The sequence below is a fragment of the Coregonus clupeaformis genome, chromosome 37 (genome assembly GCF_020615455.1).
Source record: "Coregonus clupeaformis isolate EN_2021a chromosome 37, ASM2061545v1, whole genome shotgun sequence".
NCBI lineage: Eukaryota > Metazoa > Chordata > Actinopteri > Salmoniformes > Salmonidae > Coregonus > Coregonus clupeaformis.
In genome coordinates, this window is record NC_059228.1 from 11,669,158 (window position 1) to 11,689,034 (window position 19,877).

At 45.9% G+C, this 19,877-nt stretch overlaps 1 protein-coding gene and 1 pseudogene across 4 annotated transcripts in view; both read left to right on the top strand.

The window, feature by feature from the left end:
* The window catches only part of LOC121553658 (protein quaking), a 100,868-nt gene that overhangs the window by 8,190 nt on the left and 72,801 nt on the right, over positions 1 to 19,877 (top strand). The gene's annotated exons all lie outside the window — the stretch shown is intronic.
* LOC121553800 lies at positions 17,455 to 17,516 on the top strand (annotated as a pseudogene).

The following is a 19,877-nucleotide window of genomic DNA, read 5'->3' on the forward strand; positions in this document are numbered from 1 at the left end:
GTAGCAGAGAGAATAGTCTATGACTTGGATGACTGGAGTCTTTGACAATTTTTTGGGCCTTCCTCTGACACCGCTTAGTATATAGGTCCTGGATGGCAGGAAGCTTGGCCCCAGTGATGTACTGGGCCGTACACACTACCCTCTGTAGTGCCTTACAGTCAGATGCCGAGCAGTTGCCATAACAGGCGGTGATGCAACCAGTCAGGATGCTCTCGATGGTGTAGCTGTAGAACTTTTTGAAGATCTGGGAACCCATGCCAAAACTTTTCAGTTTCCTGAGGGGGATAAGGTATTGTCGTGCCCTCTTCACAACTTTCTTGGTGTGTTTGTACCATGATAGTTTGTTGGTGATGTGGACACCAAGGAACTTGAAACTTTCAACCCGCTCCACTACAGCCCTGTCGATAAGGCCTAAAAAGACTGTATAATTCTAATCAAATCAACAACTTGTTTTAAATAGGCTATGTCTATATACAGTTACAGGCACCATAATTGCTCCCCATGGGCGTATAATACAGACAAGGCAACTTAGACTATGGAGGGTTTTACACACATCCAAACTTTTCACAGGAACTGGATAAAGATCCAATATAAAGAGAAAGGGGGCATGTCCACTCACCGTTTACAGCTCGCAAATGTAATGTTTTATAAACATCATGGAACCATCTGACAGATCATATTTGCACTTCAACAGAAATAGCAGACAAGATTGCATTACATTCGAGCCATGTACGTTCTCACCATAAACCCATGGACGGTGAATCTTTCTAATAAGTTTGGTTTTTAATCAAATTAAACGAAAAACAATCTATTCGATTTTTAAACCTACAACAATATTTCTAAATAGGACCGGGTCAGAAGCATGATATCATAAATGGCATCTCTCTTCCATGAACATAAGGCAATGTGTGCACATGTAGGCCTATGGAGGCATGGATGTTTGTCCTATCCATTGAATATAGTTTATTAAATAGTATACACTAACCCTACAATAGGCTTAGTTATAACAAACATGTAGCCAGTCTAGTTTTTTTTTATTGGCTTCAACATGAACATTTTTGTCTACAAACATTGTATTCGCATTTCAAAAATGTACTGCATGTTCGAGCCATGGACAATTGGACATTGCCCAAACGTTATAACAAGATTAGCCTACCATAGCCTGATATGGCCTGTTAGTGACTTTGCCACGTAAAAGGTAAACAAACGAACAGGCTAGGCTACAAGCGAATTCAGCACCAAGGACAGAGATCGGAATTCCCGCAATTTGACAGTTAGGTCCAGCTGATGAAAGTGGAAGATGCAATATTTTAACCAAATGATCAAGGAAAACCAATAAGCAGTCTTGTAGTAACTGGATGTTTCTAAACATACTTGCACATAGATCTAATGAGTCCAAACCTTTCACAGAAGCTGCATGGACAAAAATATTGTCCAACGTAAAGAAAAAAATGGAATGTCTGTTGACAGTTTTGCTGCTCCTGATATTTGAATAAAACATTGTTTATCGGCTACTGATTAGGCTACTGTGTGCCTCCGCTGGCTAAATCAATTCCATAACCGATTGCGTTACCGCTAAGACCAGCTTTTGGTGAGTCTTAAATATCACCAGTAGCGCTGCCTCTAATTGGCACATTGGCGCATGTTTTTAAGGACACACCTCAAATATTTCCACCCCTCCCACCTCAGCGCAAGCGAGCTGATATAAGACAGATAAATGACCAACCCTGGCGCCAGGGTTGGAAAATAGCAGAGTGCTTGCTTTTACAAGACAAAATTGCATAAGACTGCATTTGACACTAGCGCCGCCTTAACTCCAGACGAAAATAGAGCCCTTATGTATGTTCATGTAATGTATAATAATGTACAGTGCCTTGCAAAAGTATTCATCCCCCTTAGCGTTTTTCCTATTTTGTTGCATTACAACCTCTAATTTAAATGGATTTTATTTGGATTTCATGAAATGGACATACACAAAATAGTCCAAATTGGTGAAATGAAATGGAAAAAATAACTTGTTTCAGAAAATTCTAAAAATTAAATAACAGAAAAGTGGTGCGTGTATATGTATTCACCCCCTTTGCTATGAAGCCCCTAAATATGATCTGGTCCAACCAATTACCTTCAGAAGTCACATAATTAGTTAAATAAAGTCCACCTGTGTGCATCTAAGTGTCACATGATCTGTCACATGATCTCAGTATACATACACCTGTTCTGAAAGGCCCCAGAGTCTGCAACACCACTAAGCAAAGGGCACCACCAAGCAAGCGGCACCATGAAGACCAATGAGCTCTCCAAACAGGTCAGGGACAAAGTTGTGGAGAAGTACAGATCAGGGTTGGGTTATAAAAACATATCAGAAACTTTGAACATCCCACGGAGCACCATTTAAATCCATTATTAAAAAATTGAAAGAATATGGCACCACAACACACCTGCCAAGAGAGGGCCGCCCACCAGAACTCACGGACCAGGCAAGGAGGGCATTAATCAGAGAGGCAACAAAGAGACCAAAGATAACCCTGAAGGAGCTGCAAAGCTCCACAGCGGAGATTGGAGTATCTGTCCATAGGACCACTTTAAGCCGTACACTCCACAGAGCTGGGCTTTATGGAAGAGTGGCCAGAAAAAAGCCAGTGCTTAAAGAAAAAAATAAGCAAACACGTTTGTTTTTCCGAATGTACTCTGGTCAGATCAGACTAAAATGGAGCTTTTTGGCCATCAAGGAAAAGGCAATGTCTGGCGCAAATCCAACACATCTCATCACCCCGAGAACACCATCCCCACAGTGAAGCATGGTGGTTGCAGCATCATGCTGTGGGGATGTTTTTCATCGGCAGGGACTGGGTGTAACGATCCCGGCAGTCTGAGTCGGGTCCTGTCTGGTGACTAGTTTTTCTGTTCGTGATCTCCAGTTTCCCGAGGGTTCGGGAACGCTCCGGGGAGCTCTCTTGATTTCCGCACCTGCATCCCATCAGCAATCTGCACACCTGGTCCTGATCATCACCCTTCTTAGGCTCTGGCCTAACATCCATTCCCTGCCGGATCGTTAGCCATGAACAGTAGGTTTACCAGAGTATCAGTCTTAGAGCCTAGCGTTAGTTTTGTTGTTTTTGCACCTTGTTGGTTTGTTGCTTACTTACCCCCGTTTTGTTCCATCTGCAGTCACCCGTCCGGAACCTTCATCCAACCTCTGCCTGGTGGTCGGCGGCTGCCGACCCAGGATGGGATCAACCACTGCACCCCCAACAACTAATCAACGCCGCCCGCTCTGTTCCCTGGATTATTCAGCATCACTCTTGAATTTGTAATAAACACTCACCTTCGTTTCAACTTACCTTGTCCTGGTCTGCTTCTGGGTTCTGGCTTAGCAACTCGTGACAGAACGATCCGGCCAGTAATGAACCCAGCGGACCTGGACTCTGTTCGCCATGCCATTACCCAGCAGGAGAAGATGTTGGGCCATCATAGCACGGTACTACAGGAGATCGCGTTGTCAGTTCGGAACCTTTCTACCGGTCTGACGGAGGTCCAGAACCAACGCAAGTGTCCGGTGGAGGATCCACTACCGGTTTCACCCATCTCGCCTGCCGCTTCTGAAGCTGTGTCCTTCCGTGAGCCCAAGGTTCCGACGCCGGATAAATATGAGGGGAAGCTGGGAAGATGCCGTTCCTTCCTTATGCAGTGTGGATTAGTGTTCGATCTACAGCCCTACTCTTATGCCACAGACAAGGCTAGGATAGCCTTTGTGATTGAGTTGCTGCGTGGTCGAGCGCTGGAGTGGGCTTCAGCCGTTTGGGAACGACAGGATCCCTGCATGGCTTCATACCAGGGGTTCACGGCCGAGATGAGGAAGCTCTTCGACCATTCCGTCCGAGGGAGGGACGCAGCTAGGCGCCTGTTTTCGCTTCGCCAAGGAACTCGCAGCGTGGCCGACTTCGTGATCGAGTTCAAGACGTTGGCTGTGGAGAGTGGGTGGAATGAGGAGGCTCTGCAAGCGGCCTTTTACCAGGGTCTGTCGGAGCAGCTCAAGGATGAGTTGATCTCCTATCCGGAGCCTAGTGACCTGGACAGCTTGGTAGCCTTGTCTATTCGGGTGGATAATCGAGTCCGAGAGCGAAGGAGGGAGAAGCAATGGGTTCCGTCCAACCGATCAGCTTCTCAGGTTCCAGTCGGGTCGTCAAACTGCGCGGCTCGCTAAAGTTGGGAGGACTTTTAGCGAGCCAGTTTCGACCTCTCAATACCTCTGTCAGACCCCGTTTCCCGGCTACCCTTATGAACAGGAATCAGAGCTTAGCGATTAACGCTTTTATCGATTCAGGTGCCGGTGGAAGCTTTCTAGATGCCGAGTTGGTGGAACAGCTGGGGCTTTCCAAGGAGCAATTGCCGGAAGCCATTGAAGCTACCACTCTGAACGGCAGTAGTCTGGCACGTATCACGATGAGGACTGAACCGGTTAAGATGCGGTTGTCGGGGAATCATTCTGAGATGATTTCATTCTTCATTCTGCCGTCTTCCCATGTTCCTCTGGTCCTTGGATACCCCTGGCTGAAGGAACACAATCCCACGTTCGATTGGGTGACGGGCAAGGTAACGAGTTGGAGCCTTGATTGTCATGCTAACTGTCTCAAGACTGCCTGCCCCCATTCGGTTCCCAGTCAGGTGATTGAGGCTAAACCCCCAGATTTGTCCCTGGTTCCCGAGACATATCACGATTTGGGGAAGTGTTCAGTAAGCAGAAGGCTCTGTCACTCCCTCCCCACCGACCATATGATTGTGCCATCAACCTGTTCCCTGGAGCTGTCTACCCCAAGGGAAGGTTATACAGTATCTCCCGACCTGAACGTGAGGCTTTGGAGACCTACATCAAGGAGTCCCTAGCTGCTGGTCTCGTTCGGTCCCTCGTCATCACCCCTGGGGGGCAGGATTCTTCTTTGTGGGTAAGAAGGATGGCTCTCTTCGACCGTGTATTGATTATCGGGGGTTGAATGACATCACGGTCAAGAACAAGTATCCCCTGCCCTTGATGAGTTCTGCCTTCGACTCCTTACAGGGTGCTACGGTGTTCACCAAGCTAGACCTACGCAATGCGTATCACATGGTCCGGATCAGAGAGGGGGACGAGTGGTTGACGGGTTTCAATACACCGATGGGTCACTTCGAGTATCAGGTGATGCCGTTTGGACTGACCAATGCTCCAGCGGTATTCCAGAGTATGGTGAACGACGTCCTGAGAGATATGATCGGTCTCTTTGTGTTTGTTTACCTGGATGACATTCTGATCTTCTCGAAGGAACCTTCCGACCACGTCCAGCATGTCCGGCAGGTTCTGCAGCGATTGTTGGAGAATCGCCTGTTCGTGAAGGCCGAGAAGTGCGAGTTTCACGCCCACACGACATCCTTTCTCGGGTACATCATCTCCAGGGGAGAGATTAGGATGGACCAGGAGAAGGTTAGAGCGGTTCTGGAATGGGCCCAGCCCGGTACGAGATTGCAGCTCCAGAGATTTTTGGGGTTTGCGAATTTCTACCGCAGATTCATCCGGGATTACAGCCGTGTGGCCGCTCCGTTAACTGCCTTGACTTCCAGTATCAGGACCTTCAAGTGGAATCCGGAGGCGGATCGAGCGTTTCTGGATTTGAAGAGGCGATTCACCAACGCACCGATTCTCTCTCAACCGGACACGGCCCGTCAGTTCGTCGTTGAAGTGGACGCGTCTGATGTGGGAGTTGGCGCCATCCTGTCGCAGCGATGCTCCACGGACAGTAAACTCCATCCCTGCGCCTACTACTCTCGTCGCCTTTCGCCTGCGGAGAGGAATTACGATGTGGGTAACCGGGAGCTTCTCGCGGTGAAACTTGCCTTGGAGGAGTGGCGCCACTGGTTGGAGGGGGCGGAGCAACCGTTTATTGTCTGGACTGACCACAAGAATCTTGCTTACGTGCAATCGGCTAAACGTCTCAACTCCCGTCAGGCCAGGTGGGCGTTGTTTTTCGGACGATTCAAGTTTTCCCTGACGTTCCGACCTGGATCTAAGAACGGCAAGGCGGACGCCTTGTCCCGGATGTTCTCCAAGACGGAGGAGAGTGGGTCCAAGACCGAGACAATTCTCCCCCGGAACTGCGTCGTGGGAGCAGTTATGTGGAAGATTGAGGAGGAGGTGCTGGCGGCCCTTCGGACTCAGCCCGGTCCCGGTAACGGTCCACCCGGTCGGTTGTTTGTGCCTGAGTCGGTTCGTCCTGCTGTCCTCAAATGGTCCCACGCCAGCAAGATGGCTTGTCACCCTGGCGTGGCTCGGACAATGGCGTTTCTTCGCAGACGTTTTTGGTGGCCTGCCATGGCCGAGGATACTCGGGGTTTTGTTGCTGCCTGTCCAGTGTGTGCGCAGAATAAGAGTACCAATCGGCCCAGCTCTGGACTACTTCACCCCCTTCCTATTCCCCGGCGACCATGGTCGCATCTGGCCCTGGACTTCGTCACTGGGTTGCCCGCTTCTGAGGGGAACACGGTCGTTCTGACTATCGTGGACAGATTCAGCAAGTTCGCCCACTTTGTGCCAATTGCCAAGCTTCCCTCTGCCTCGGAGACGTCCGAGATCCTGGTTAGGGAGGTTTTCAGGGTCCACGGTTTGCCCAGTGATATCGTTTCCGACCGTGGCCCTCAGTTTACCTCTGCTGTCTGGAAGTCCTTCTGTTTGGCCATTGGAGCTACAGTCAGTCTCACATCTGGTTTTCACCCCCAATCCAATGGTCAGGCGGAGAGAGCCAACCAGAAGATGGAATCCACGCTACGCTGCCTGGTCTCTTCCAACCCCACCTCCTGGGTCTCTCAGTTGCCTTGGGTTGAGTATGCCCACAATACTCTCCCCTACATCTGCCACTGGGATGTCTCCCTTCCAGTGCCTGTATGGCTACCAACCTCCCCTGTTCCCTTCTCAGGAGAAGGAGCTCTCAGTGCCTTCTGTTCAGGCCCATATTCGTCGTTGCCACCGGACCTGGCATCGGGCCAGAAAGGCACTCCTTAGAGTTTCGGACCGGTATCAGCTCCAGGCGAATCGTCGCCGGATCCCCGCTCCCACCTATTCCATCGGAGATAGGGTCTGGTTGGCCACACGGGATCTTCCGTTACGGACTGAGTCTAGGAAGTTGTTACCGAAGTTCATTGGTCCGTTTGTGGTGGAGAAGGTGATCAATCCGGTGGCAGTTCGACTCAAACTCCCGAGGACGCTCAGAGTCCATCCCACCTTTCATGTCTCCTGCCTCAAGCCTGTTTTCCTCAGTCCTCTGTTGCCTCCTCCGCCTCCTCCTCCTCCTCCTCGGATGATCGGAGGTGGTCCTGCCTACACGGTGCGTCGCATCATGGATTCCAGACGGCGGGGCCGGGGTTTCCAGTATCTCGTGGACTGGGAGGGGTATGGTCCTGAAGAGAGGAGTTGGATTCCGCGGCGACAGGTCCTAGATGCTGACCTCATCAGTGACTTCTACCGCCTCCATCCTGGCGCTCCGGGAGTCCGCCCGGTGGCGTTCGTCGGAGGGGGGGTACTGTAACGATCCCGGCAGTCTGAGTCGGGTCCTGTCTGGTGACTAGTTTTTCTGTTCGTGATCTCCAGTTTCCCGAGGGTTCGGGAACGCTCCGGGGAGCTCTCTTGATTTCCGCACCTGCATCCCATCAGCAATCTGCACACCTGGTCCTGATCATCACCCTTCTTAGGCTCTGGCCTAACATCCATTCCCTGCCGGATCGTTAGCCATGAACAGTAGGTTTACCAGAGTATCAGTCTTAGAGCCTAGCGTTAGTTTTGTTGTTTTTGCACCTTGTTGGTTTGTTGCTTACTTACCCCCGTTTTGTTCCATCTGCAGTCACCCGTCCGGAACCTTCATCCAACCTCTGCCTGGTGGTCGGCGGCTGCCGACCCAGGATGGGATCAACCACTGCACCCCCAACAACTAATCAACGCCGCCCGCTCTGTTCCCTGGATTATTCAGCATCACTCTTGAATTTGTAATAAACACTCACCTTCGTTTCAACTTACCTTGTCCTGGTCTGCTTCTGGGTTCTGGCTTAGCAACTCGTGACACTGGGAAATTGGTCAGAATTGAAGGAATGATGGATGGCGCTACATACAGGGAAATTCTTGAGGGAAACCTGTTTCAGTCTTCCAGAGATTTGAGACTGGGATGGAGGTTCACCTTCCAGCAGGTGCAACCAATTTAGCATACTGCTAAAACAACACTTGAGTGGTTTAAGGGTAAACATTTAAATGTCTTGGAATGGCCTAGTCAAAGCCCAGACCTCAATCCAATTCTGAATCTGTGGTGTGACTTAAAGTTTGCTGTACACCAGCGGAACCCATCCAACTTGAAGGAGCTGGAGCAGTTTTGCCTTGAAGAATGGGCAAAAATACCAGTGGCTAGATGTGCCAAGCTTATAGAGACATACCCCAAGAGACTTGCAGCTGTAATTGCTGCAAAACGTGGCTCTACAAAGTATTGACTTTGGGGGGGTGAATAGTTATGCACGCTCAAGTTTTCTGTTTTTTTGTCTTATTTCTTGTTTGTTTCACAATAAAAAATATTTTGCATCTTCAAAGTGGTAGGCATGTTGTGTAAATCAAATGATACAAACCCCCCCAAAAAAATCTATTTTAATTCCAGGTTGTAAGGCAACAAAATAGGAAAAATGCCAAGGGGGGTGAATACTTTCGCAAGCCACTGTATGATAACTATGTGTGATAACTATGTATAATAATGGCTCATCGTAGACAGAGCGCATGTGAAGCGATAGAGGCTTTCCCTCATCCCTTTAATATGATCCTTCTCTTCTGTCTGAGGCCAACTGAAGACGGCTGACTTTCAAAAGAAAAAGAGCTAAGAGGCTCGCCCTAACCCCGCCAACCCCACTCCAACCCCCATGCCCCCCTTAGCACCTTGGACTGAGATGTATCCACAACAGCCAAGGTCAGGTCACAGGCTCAACGTGCTATTAGCTTAGTCAAGAGAGTAAACACTCAATCTCACGAGACAATCAATCACAGATTTAATTCACTCTATTCTTTAGAGTAGACCACGGCGGCTCTATTAGCCGTGCTCTGTATTATTACCTATCATGACTCTGTGCTTCCTGCGATAGCACAATTACGAGTGAATACATCAGTGTCTACTTCTATAATGCATTGACATTTCTCATTTTAAAAGCACTCTCTGTAATTGAAACCCCTTTCCACCACAGAACGCTGAGTAAGTCAGTAATTCGCAGGGTTACAGTATTACGGCTGTGGGGGGCGGGTTGAGGGGTAGGCATGAAAAAGAGCATGTGAAAAGAATGGATGAAACCTATTGATTGAAACATGAAAAAGCTGAAATGCCCAGGCAACGGGTGACCTAATTTTTATCAATAGGTTTTGCTCTCTTCGTTTATCATCCTCTTGCTGCTTCTGCTTCCCCTAAGATGTATTGAAGCCAGTAAAATTAATTATTCTCTAGGAAATCACATCCTAGAGCAGTGATATTCAAACTTTTTCTGCGGGGATCCCATTATTTCTGCCAGAATTTCTTGGGACCCCATTTATCAACCTCAAAATCAGTACATTTAGATTTTTACATCTACAAATAACCTTCAATTCATCAAAATGAAACCAATAAACACATTTACTCAAATTATCTTTCTCAAAAACCCATACAATAATCAATTAGAGGCAGTGCTACTGGTGATATTTAAGACTCACCAAAAGCTGGTCTTAGCGGTAACGCAATCGGTTATGGAATTGATTTAGCCAGCGGAGGCACACAGTAGCCTAATCAGTAGCCGATAACCAATGTTTTATTCAAATATCAGGAGCAGCAAAACTGTCAACAGACATTCCATTTTTTTCTTTACGTTGGACAATATTTTTGTCCATGCAGCTTCTGTGAAAGGTTTGGACTCATTAGATCTATGTGCAAGTCTGTTTAGAAACATCCAGTTACTACAAGACTGCTTATTGGTTTTCCTTGATCATTTGGTTAAGAGATTGCATCTTCCACTTTCATCAGCTGGACCTAACTGTCAAATTGCGGGAATTCCGATCTCTGTCCTTGGTGCTGAATTCGCTTGTAGCCTAGCCTGTTCGTTTGTTTACCTTTTACGTGGCAAAGTCACTAACAGGCCATATCAGGCTATGGTAGGCTAATCTTGTTATAACGTTTGGGTAATGTCCAATTGTCCATGGCTCGAACATGCAGTACATTTTTGAAATGCGAATACAATGTTTGTAGACAAAAATGTTCATGTTGAAGCCAATAAAAAAAAACTAGACTGGCTACATGTTTGTTATAACTAAGCCTATTGTAGGGTTAGTGTATACTATTTAATAAACTATATTCAATGGATAGGACAAACATCCATGCCTCCATAGGCCTACATGTGCACACATTGCCTTATGTTCATGGAAGAGAGATGCCATTTATGATATCATGCTTCTGACCCGGTCCTATTTAGAAATATTGTTGTAGGTTTAAAAATTGAATAGTTTGTTTTTCGTTTAATTTGATTAAAAACCAAACTTATTAGAAAGATTCACCGTCCATGGGTTTATGGTGAGAACGTACATGGCTTGAATGTAATGCAATCTGGAATGCATTTCAATTAACATTTCAATTATTCTACAATGTAAAAAATAAAGAAAAACCCTTGAGGGAGTAGGTGTTCTAAAACTTTTGACCGGTAGTGTATATACACATTTTTGTTTTTGGAACAATGGTGAAGACATCAAAACTATGAAATAACACTTATGGAATCATGTAGTAACCAAAAAAGTGTTAATCAAAATATATTTTATATTTGAGATTCTTCAAAGTAGCCACCGTTTGCTTTGATAACAGCTTTGCACACGCTTGGCATTCTCTCAACCAGCTTCATGAGGTAGTCACTTGGAATGCATTTCAATTAACAGGTGTGCCTTCTTAAAAGTTAATTTGTGGAATTTCTTTCCTTCTTAATGCGTTTGAGCCAATCAGTTGTGTTGTAATAAGGTAGGGGTGGTATACAGAAGATAGCCCTATTTGGTAAAAGACCAAGTCCATATTATGGCAAGAACAGCTCAAATAAGCAAAGAGAAACGACGGTCATTACTTTAAGACATGAAGGTCAGTCAATCCTGAAAATTTCAAGAACTTTGAAGGTTTCTTCAAGTGCAGTCGCAAAAACCATCAAGCGCTATAATGAAACTGGCTCTCATGAGGACCGCCACAGGAAAGGAAGATCCAGAGTTACCTCTGCTGCAGAGGAAAAGTTCATTAGAGGTACCAGCCTCAGAAATTGCAGCCCAAATAAATGCTTCACAGAGTTCAAGTAACAGACACATCTCAACATCAACTGTTCAGAGGAGCCTGCGTGCATCAGGCCTTCATGGTCGACTTGCTGCAAAGAAACCACTACTAAAGGACACCAATAAGAAGAAAATACTTGCTTGGGCCAAGAAACACGAGCAATGGACCTTAGACCGGTGGAAATCTATCCTTTGGTCTGATGAGTACAAATTTGAGATTTTTGGTTCCAACCGCCGTGTCTTTGTGAGACGCAGAGTAGGTGAACGGATGATCTCTGCATGTGTGGTTCCCACCTTGAAGCATGGAGGAGGAGGTGTGATGGTTTTGGGGTGCTTTGCTCATGACACTGTCAGTGATTTATTTAGAATTCAAGGCACGCTTAACCAGCATGGCTACCACAGCATTCTGCAGTGATACCCCATCCCATCTGGTTTGCTTAGTGGGACTATCATTTGTTTTCAACAGGACAATGACCCAACACACCTCCAGTTCTGTGTAAGGGCTATTTGACCAAGAAGGAGAGTGATGGCGTGTTGCATCAGATGACCTGGCCTCCACAATCACCTGACCTCAACCCAATTGAGATGGTTTGGGATGAGTTGGACCACAGAGTGAAGGAAAAGCAGCCAACAAGTGCTCAGCAATGTGGGAACTCCTTCAAGACTGTTGGAAAAGCATTCCAGGTGAAGCTGGTTGCGTGAATGCCAAGAGTGCGCAAAGCAGTTATCAAGGCAAAGGGTGGCTACTTTGAAGAATCTCATATAAAATATATTTGATTTGTTTAACACCTTTTGGGTTACTACTTGTGTTATTTCATAGTTTTGATGTCTTCACTATTATTCTACAATGTAGAAAATAGTACAAATTAAGAAAAACCCTGGAATGAGTAGGTGTGTCTAAACATATAAATAACGTATATATAAATGTTTTTTTGTTGTTATATTTTTGTATATTTTATTCTGCAGTTAGGGCTTGTGTCTACCTTTCTCTCAAATCACAGCACATATGTTGGATTGGACCACCTGTTTAGAGACTGCAATGTTAATTACCCTACTGTAATTCATTTAAAAAGCTAACAAAGAACAGCACTGCAGTGAAAGCTGTTAGTGTCCTGTACCACTGTGAATGCTTCAAACCTTTAAAACGGTAGGTCTGCTATGTCAGTCTCTCTGACCACAGGCTATTTTTCTTCCACTTCACTATACAAAGTTAACGCTTCAACACATTCTGGGATTGTTGTTTGCTTGGGTAACCTAAAAGATTGATGTGTTTTCCCTCTGTCAGCAGCTCAAAGTTCAAGGTGTAGTAGGAGATACATTTTGTAATTGAATCTAACCTCTTTCTGAGGTGATTTTCAAATGTTCTGGGCTGGTGCCCAAAGGACATTCAAAGGTATCCATCTAATGAACCATCTATTAGACCCCCCCGAGGTTTAATGCTGATAAAGAGAATCGAGACCCAGCTGTGAAAAATGAGCAATCCTTGACCTCAATTATCCCAGCTCGCTAACGGCTCAAAGGAAAGATAGAGTATTCTCTACTCCTCTTTTGAAGGTGGATTATAAATGTTTTATGTTTCGGCTGCAAGATGTCAGATTAGTTGAAATACTGCAGGCCTATCTTTAGTTGAAATATTGAGGTTGAGTAGTGTGAATGATGTCTTTGGGTTTGTTAAGATGAGTTATCATACTGCTCACAACATGTGATTTCTGTGTTAAAAATATTATTTGTCCTGATATGCAACACAAAATCTTTTTCTTTTGACTTTTTTTTTGCAATCTGAGAGCTGAAAATGTTTGTGGATTATTTTCAGAGCTGCGATCCTCTGTCCGACCTCCCGTGCCCTAAACATGTGATATCTGCAGCCACTCATTCACAAGCATTAAACCATTAACTCCTTAACCGTATGTCTTGTGACGGCACAACCCAATTATGTCAGCCTAAACCATGCAAAGCAGCACAGGAATGTTTCATCAGTATGTTGCTGTTCATCCAGAAATGAAATCACTGAGTGCAGTTTGTATGTCATATATTGCCTTAGCTGTGTTTCAGTGTATTTTTGTATATGAGTCTCTCCTTGTCTCATAGTGTTCCACAGTGTCCTAGCTAAATGTGACCAAGGGTCAGCATAACTGCCTACTAATGTTTGCCCAGTCTATACAGCCATAGTTGTAAATTTACAAAATTTGGCCTGTTCAGTATCTCAGTCTCACATTAGCTCAGTGTCTCTCTGTGTCTCACATTTGCTCAGTGTCTCACATTAGCTCAGTGTCTCTCTGTGTCTCACATTAGCTCAGTGTCTCTCTGTGTCTCACATTAGCTCAGTGTCTCACATTAGCTCAGTGTCTCTCAGTGTCTCACATTAGCTCAGTGTCTCTCTGTGCCTCACATTAGCTCAGTGTCTCTCTGTGTCTCACATTAGCTCAGTGTCTCTCTGTGTCTCACATTAGCTCAGTGACTTTGTGTCTCACATTAGCTCAGTGTCTCTATGTGTCTCACATTAGCTCAGTGTCTCTGTGTCTCACATTAGCTCAGTGTCTCTCTGTGTCTCACATTAGCTCAGTGTCTCTCTGTGTCTCACATTAGCTCAGTGTCTCTCTGTGTCTCACATTAGCTCAGTGTCTCTGTGTCTCACGTTGTCTCACTCTTGTTCAGTGTCTATCTGCTGCATGTCTTTCCTCCAGTTTGTCCTTGCCCAGGTCTGTTTAGAGGTGCTAGTGAGCCGATCAGGCCAGCCCCGGGGCATGTGGCGTCCATGTCACTGTGACGCTGTGACCATATGCTGGCCTCCATGCTCAGCCCAGCACAATCCTTACTCCTGGCCCATATTAGCCATCACCATCATTTCCTTTGTGTCAGCACCTCCTGAGGCAGCAACTACTCAAAAGCAGCTCCGTACACACACAGTATACCCATGCACATACACACATACAAACACATGTAATACTGCCCTATACATAAGTACAGCACAGGAAGCTTCTGAGGGGAGGCTCATAATAATGTCCGGAACGGAGCACATGGAATGGCATCTAACACATGGAAACCATGTGTTTGATGTATTTTATAACATTCCACTGATTCCACTCCAGCCATTATCACGAGCCCGTTCTCCCCAATTAAGGAGCCACCAACCTCCTGTGACGTACAGCATATACCGGTACACAAGCTGACTTGGAGTGATTGGCTGAGCTCCTGCCCTAACCACAGTATCACACAGGCACCAGACTGACAGCCTTGCTCTTTTACTGTATATAGAGCAGAAATCACTGCATTGTGTGTGTGTGTGTGGTGTGGTGTGGTGTGGTGTGTGTGTTGTGTGGTGTGGTGTGTGTGTGTGTGTGGTCTCGTTCTTTTATCCTCGCGGGGACCTGAAATCCCCAAAAGTCCCAACTAGGATAGTAAAACAAGGACAGAGGCTATTTTAAGCTTATGGATAAGGTTAAGGGTTAGGGTTAGGGGTTAAGGTTAGGGTTAGGGGTTAAGGTTGGGGTCAGGGATAGGGATAGGGTTAGGGTTAGGTTTAGGGGTTAAGGTTAGGGTTGAGGTTAAGGTTGGGGTCAGGGATAGGGATAGGGAAAATAGGTTTTTGAATGGAAATACATTTTAGGTCCCCACGAGGATAGAAAAACAAGTCTGTGTGTGTGTGTGTGTGTGTGTGTGTGTGTGTGTGTGTGTGTGTGTGTGTGTGTGTGCGTACCATAGGATGCTGGTGGGAGCAGCTATAGGAGGACGGGCTCATTGTAATGGCTGGAATGGAATCAATGGAACAGAGTCATGCTGTTTCCATATGTTTGATTTGTTTGGTACCGTTGCATTGATTCCATTCCAGTCATTACAATGAGCCCGTCCTCCTATAGCTGCTCCCATCAGCCTCCTCTGGTGCGTACATGCTCTCTCTCTCTCTCTCTCTCTCTCTCCGAGTATTGGTATTGCTGTCTTTGTCTGTGTGTGTATCTGTCTATGTGGTGCTGTGTGTGTTGCTGTGTGTATTGCTGTGTGTGGGTACAGTCGCTGCTGTCTGTGATTAGGCAGCACGGTGGATAATGAGGACTGTCAGCCTTATCTTCCTGATCAGACCGTGCATGGCAGCCGTCTGCACCAGCGTACAGGGGCTTTCTTAAATACTCCACTGGCTCTGCTACTACACTAGGCTCTGCTACTAGGCTCTGCTACTAGGCTCTGCTACTACACTAAGCTCTGCTACTAGGCTCTGCTACTACACTAGGCTCTGCTACTAGGCTCTGCTACTACACTAGGCTCTGCTACTACACTAGGCTCTGCTACTAGGCTCTGCTACTACACTAGGCTCTGCTACTACACTAGGCTCTGCTACTACACTAGGCTCTGCTACTAGGCTCTGCTACTACACTAGGCTCTGCTACTAGGCTCTGCTACTACACTAGGCTCTGCTACTAGGCTCTGCTACTAGGCTCTGCTACTAGGCTCTGCTACTAGGCTCTGCTAGCTCCACCTCTCCGCCACACTGAGCTAATTGAAGTGGGTCTGTGCCAGAGCAGACAGTGTGGGGTGCTCATCCCCCCTCCCCCTCCTTCCTCCTCCCCCTCCTCCTCTTCTCTTCTTCGTGACAGGGAGTGTCCCTGCTAATTTTCGTCAGAGCAAGAGATTTCAGGATACTTTCTTTCAGGCACAGCTGGTTTATGCCCACCGGGCCCCTGAGTCAGTAATGACAGTGGGATATGAGCTGCGGCCCCCCGGCTGGGCATCTAAATATGGCACCTCGTCCCCCAATGACACAGCCCCCCAGTCATCTGAAGACCGTCATCTGAAGGGTGCTTGCTGGTCCCCTATCATCTGACCTTTGAACTGGTCTTCCTAGTTCCTCTCCATGTTTTCTCTAGAGAGAATCCACAGCCATTGTGGGTCTAAACTAGAGCAGTATCTGTTTTCAGAGAGGAGAATGAGGCAACTGGACTGTACACAGAGATTTATCTCCCTATTTCCCCCCCGAAATGGAATCATCACAAATTACTGGAGCTGAAGTCCAACTTGTGATGGATTGATTTAGCTGGGATCAGAGCTCTGTATTCGTAGGTGGACACAAAGCAGGTACACTGTAGAGAGAGGGAGGGAGCGAAGGATGATCATTATTATTCTGAAGAAAGCACAGGTCCAGATGGCGTCTCTGTTTGAGCGCTCGCCCTCATCCCCCCGTCCTGACTGAACCTTCACTCTCGATGTGGTCGCCACTCACAGAGCCCCGTAATTACAAACACAGGAGGGTGTCAGGACAATACTCTCTTTCACTCTCTCTCTCTCTCTCTCTCTCTCTCTCTCTCTCTCTCTCTCTCTCTCTCTCTCTCTCTCTCTCTCTCTCTATCTGTCTCTGTCTCACACTCTGTCTTACGCTCTCATGCTCTCGTTTTCTCTCTATCTCGGTCTCTCGCTCTCTTTCATCGTCTCTAACTTTCTGTCATTTCTGTCTGCACACGTCTCAATCTTCCTCTCTGTCCTCCATATTGCTTTTTGTCTGTGTTTGACTGTCTCCCTCTGCATGTCTCTGTATTGTCTCTGATCTGGGTGTGGTGTGTGCGTGTGCCGCACTTCCCATATAGGAAGGTGATATCATATTATGTCAATCTGGTGAAGAATGCGGCCTGAAGAACGCGGCCTGCTTAGGGCGCTAGCTGATCACAGCCCCGCACACAAACACCCCCACACACATGCCCACACGCACGCGCACACACACACGCACACTGCATCTGATACACTGATCTCACCCACATTTAGAAATACTACAGTTTACTATAGAATACTACAGTATTACTATGGAATTCTGTAGTAAACTGTAGAATACTATACTACACACTGTAGTATCCCTCGATCATGTGTATTACTTACTATAGAATGTTGTAGTTTACTGTAGAATACTATAGTAATACTACAGTAATGTCTGCAAAAACACTACCTTCCTCAAAAACACTTTTTTTTACTATAGTAAATACTACGGTATTTAATTTGCATATACCCTGCCCAAACCCCTTCCCCATATCCCAATTTGTGCCACCCATAAGTGAGAAACCTACATGTCAAGTATAGACCATATTGTGTTCCACACAGGTTATAGAAAATAGCAGATGCTCTGAGCTCTCCATTCAGACCCCAGTCCTACATACTTACAGGTTATGGAAAATTTGCTCTTTTAGTATTTCTCCAGTAGGTTTCATGAAGGATCAGCTGAGAAGCCTCAACTCACCAGCTGCTTTTTCAGTAATAGAATCAATCTCATGGCACAATTGTCACAATTGAACAGAGACTTTTGTAGCTCTTGATCTTTACTTTGATTTTCACCACCACCCTTCTTTATTCTGATTATTGAATGAGCAACTGTTTTAAGGTTTTGATGTGGTGAGATGGTTTAGGGTTTATGGATGAAAGCTTGTGTCTGTGAGGGTCATTTTTCTGAGGCTAGGCTAATGGTTTGTGATGTTCAGGAAAGCAGAGGCTCATTGCTGCAGATGTTGTGTTCAATTGGAGGTTAAATGAATCTGTGTGTATTGATTCAGAGTAGGGCTTACATCTCTCTCTCAGGATCACTTGGATGTGCATCACAAATGTCATCATATCCTTGTCAGATTTTCACTGTTCCTTTATAATAGAGCTAATGTTATGTTACATTTTGCACTAAATGTATAACCTGTATGAGTTAGTGTGGGGGGCGCAGGTGTGTGTGTGTGTGTGTGTCCCCGCATACACAGGTGGCAGCGGTGTGTGCTCAGTAATGCAGCAAGATTAGCCCTTCAGGCCAGAGCAGGACATTTATTGAATTCAGAGGGGTTCAGAAAGCTGACAAATCACCAAAAATACGCTGTAATAACGCTGTCCATAAATCATCAGTGACAGTTTAATCGTCCTCAGGACTGGGGTACCAGTCTGACCACTGGACAATACTCAGGAATCGGCCAAAAGAAAGCACAACCCAACATACACACACAATTCATTCACACTGATTTACGTCTCATAATCGAGACATTCCTAGTAGAGGTTGACATGGGAGTGAAAATTCATTCCTCTCCCGTCTTGTCCTGTCAATGATTTTCCTGTACTGTCCTGATCCCACAACAGTTCTATAACCCCGGAACTTTCCTGTCCCTTCCCAATATAAATCACTCCCGTCCCGTGCTCTTTTTTGCGCCCAGAAATATATAGGTTATTGTGTTTGTTTAGGAAGTATTGAAAATGATTTCAATAAGGCAATATGTGACTGTGATATGTGGTTGTCTTACCTACAGTATCTTAGTTAAATGCACTGACTATAGCCCTAAGTCGCTCTGGTTAAGAGCGTATTCTAAATGACCCAAATGTAGATGGAGACCCCAGCAGGATGGTCTGCTCAGCACAGCACCGGCATAAAACTGGAGCCTACAGCTGAGCACTGCGCACATATGAACATTTACAATACATTAACATTTACAGCATTAACATTATTTTTTATTTGATTTTAAACTGAGTGGCAGTACTGCATAAGTCAATCTATTTGTATTTCACTCTTCACCTCAGATGGCACGGGTTTAGTTAAATACGCGAATAATTGGGCTTGATGGTAAAGTTGTTGGGAGTAGAGCAGCTATGCCGCTTGTGCCGCTCTCCGTTTGGTAGCCTATTTTATTCAACAGCAGCATTTTTAACAAGGTATGTACTCGGTTCCTTCATTGCCAAAGACAACTCCATCAAATTGAGCTAAAACATTGCTCTTTCCTTGGCTCTAATGTTGATGTTAGTGATGGGTCCTTGGCTGCAACAAGACGTTGCAATTCCTCTATTGAAGGCTTCATAGTTTAGCCTACTGACGTAGATTGGCATCTGAGGTAGCCTATAGTGACTGGCTACAACTGGAGCGAGGTGTGAGAGTGTGCCAGGGAGGAGGGAAATTAACCTTTTTTAAATCGATTTTTATTAAGTAAACTATATTAGGCCTAGCCTACACAGTTATTTTTTTAATGAAATGCTCCTCACATTAAATATTTCCACCCCAAAAATTCTGTTTATAGCTATTCCTGTACTGCCCATTCCTGTGGACTGTTGATCCCGTCCTGTCCTGAACTTGACTCAAGAACTTCACTTCCATTCCTACCAGAATCCCACGGGACCTGCAAGACCCGCGGGAGTCCTGTTCCCGTGTCAACCTCTAATTCCTAGCATCAATAAACATCTGCTCATGATCAAATATTAATCTGACAATTTAATTAAATGACCCAGCATGATTTTATAAGATCACACAATTTCCCTGAAATCATCCATTAAATTAACTTGGCAGTATTTTATCCCTGCCTCTTGCATTAGCTGGGGTTGTCTATTTCATCTGAGAGCTTGAAACAGCAGCAGTGTTCACGACTCAGAGTAATAACTGAAATGTGTGGCGCCCCGAGGAGGGGGAAAATGAACGCTGAATTGGCAGTCGTCACGCCCAACAAAGGGCTTCAATATATCGCCTTTCTGCATGTTTCATCCCCTCACATATCTCATGTGTTTTAAAGGCAGAAGTGGCATGCCAGATGATGGGTGGGAGAAAAACATGATCGTTATTTATGTACATAGCAGACATTTCACA